This window comes from Notothenia coriiceps, unplaced genomic scaffold, assembly GCF_000735185.1.
Source record: "Notothenia coriiceps isolate Sejong01 unplaced genomic scaffold, NC01 NC01_scaffold00004413, whole genome shotgun sequence".
Taxonomy (NCBI): domain Eukaryota; kingdom Metazoa; phylum Chordata; class Actinopteri; order Perciformes; family Nototheniidae; genus Notothenia; species Notothenia coriiceps.
This window is the reverse complement of record NW_011337114.1, coordinates 25745-28272: the sequence shown is the minus strand read 5'-3', so window position 1 is coordinate 28272 and position 2528 is coordinate 25745.

Below are 2528 nucleotides of genomic sequence, written 5' to 3'. Positions count from 1 at the left end.
TGTTATAGGAATATTTGTCCAAATCCATCATAAACCTCCATTAAATTTTATCGATGCACAAAAACTATAAGATTGGACCTTCCACACAAAACAAGACGAGTGCGACGTACACAGTACGTCTTTTCCCGACGAGCACAGCTGACAGTCGTCGTCCGCGACTAGAGAGAGAGGGCAGTCTAATCTGAAGTGAGCGCAAATACAGGTATAGCTAGTCTAGGTCCGATCAAAATCGATTACTATGACGATGGACGAATAATTCTTCTGTGGCACCTGGATTTGTTATTTACAGCGATACGTTGACCCACTACGGTGTTTCAATATCGCGTCGTAATACCGTAAACAAATGTAACGGTGGCCTTGGAGGCTCCGTAAATCGTTGGTCTAGTTGCGTGTTACGTTGGGTATGTCGTGTAGAGAAGAGTGTAATTCACAATGTGTAATCTTAACTGATGAGAACGACAGTGTATTCACGACGTTGCTGCGCCTACGGCGATTTCCATTTTAAACTGGCCTGTAACTGGTTTCTTCTATCTAAACAACCGATTGCCTTGAGACTGCAGTATGTTAGTTTTACTGTCGGGTCACTCATTACTGGATCCGCGAGCTGCATGATACTGGCATAATAGATTGCCCGATCGGGCAACCAGCAGGTGAAGCTTCATGGCCCGAGCTAAATACTAGATGGCCCCGGGCCATCGGGCAGTCCTTAATGTCGAGCCCTGGTCCTTGGGAATCTTTGCCCATTCATCCAGAAGAGCATTAATGTCAGATACTGATGTTGGACGAGAAGGCCTGGCTCGCAATCTCCGTTCTAGTTCATCCCAAAGGTGTTTAATGGGGTTGAGGTCAGGGCTCTGTGCGGGCCAGTCAAGTTCTTCCACACCAAACTCACCCAACCATGCCTTTATGGACCTTGCTTTGTGCACTGGGGCACAGTCATGCTGGAACAGAAAAGAAGAAGAAGAAGAAGATACACTTTATTAATCCCTTACAGGGAAATGTCTTTCCCCACTCACTCTGTTGTATTTACACATATTGCACAAACACAGAGGATACACATGCACACACACAACCACATGCAGATAGGAGAGGTGGCAGAGCAGAGAGGCTGCCAGGTACCCGGCGCCAAGGGAGCAGTTTCAAGGTTTGGGGCCTTGCTCAAGGGCACCTCGGCAGTGGCCTTGGAGGTGAACTGGCACCTCTCCAGCTACCAGCTCACTCCGTCTTTTTTTGGTCCGATCGGGACGTGAACCGGCAACCCTTCGGTTCCAAGACCAAGTCCCTACAGACTGAGCCACTGCCGCCTCAAAAGGGCCTTCCCCAAACTGTCTCCACAAAGTTGTAAGCCTAGAATTGTCCAAAATGACTTGGTAAGATGAAGCATTAAGAAACCCCTTCACTGGGACTAAGGGCACTAGGCCGACCCCAGAAAAACAACCCATAGCATTATCCCTCCTCCACCAAACTTTACAATGTAGTCAGGCAGGTAATGTTCTCCTGGCATTCGCCAAACCCAGACTGGTCCATCAGAGGACAGATAGAGAAGCGTGATTGGTCACTCCACAGAACATGTTTCCACTGCTCCAGAGTCCAGTGGCTTTTCACCAACCCATCCGACGCTTGGCATTGTGCTTGGTGATGTAAGGCCTGCATGCAGCTGCTCAGCCATGAAAACCCATGCCATGAAGCTCCCGGCGCACACAGTTTTGGTGCTGATATTAATGCCATGCCATGGCTAGGTGCTTGATTTTATACACCTGTGGCAATTTGACTGAAACACCTGAAGTCTTACCTTAAAGAACTCATTATACCCTACTGTCCTATTAGGGCATTGCGTTCCAAGAATGCAGGGTTGTTGGTTGTTCCTAGAGTCTCTAAAAGTACAATGGGAGCCAGAGCCTTTTCTTATCAAGCTCCACTTTTGTGGAATCAGCTTCCAGTTTGTGTTCGGGCGGCAGACAGCCTATCCGTTTTTAAGAGTACGCTTAAGACCTTCCTTTTTGATAAAGCTTATATTGATAAAATAATCTAATAAGAGTGCATTGACGTAGACATGTTGTGTCTCTTCACCTATACATTTTAGTTCTTACTCTTTCACTNCGTATCAAGTCCTGTGGGGGGTTTTCCTTTTCAGCAGGGGCCCGCCGAAAGGGCATCCGAAACGAAGCGTTACATCTGTATACATTTTAGTTCTTACTCTTTTACTTAAATCCTAAAACGTAGATCTTATTTTAAAAACTTTATCCAAACCTTTCCCCTCTATGACCTCTCGAGGTTTATTTGAGGGTAACAGGTTGCAGAGAACGCCTAGCCCGGCCGGGGAGTGTGGAACGTAGTCACTGACCCACTCCTACCTCTGACAAATTCAGGTTCCAGTGGGGACCTTTTTCCCTGCGTGTGCCAGTCCACCTCTGTTTCCTACTTCTTACTTGCTACCCTTTTCCCTCAACCTATCCTAAGGGAGTGCATGTATGTAGACACGTTAGTTTAGCTGCTATAGGCTTGGTCTGTTGGGGGGCGACTACTCG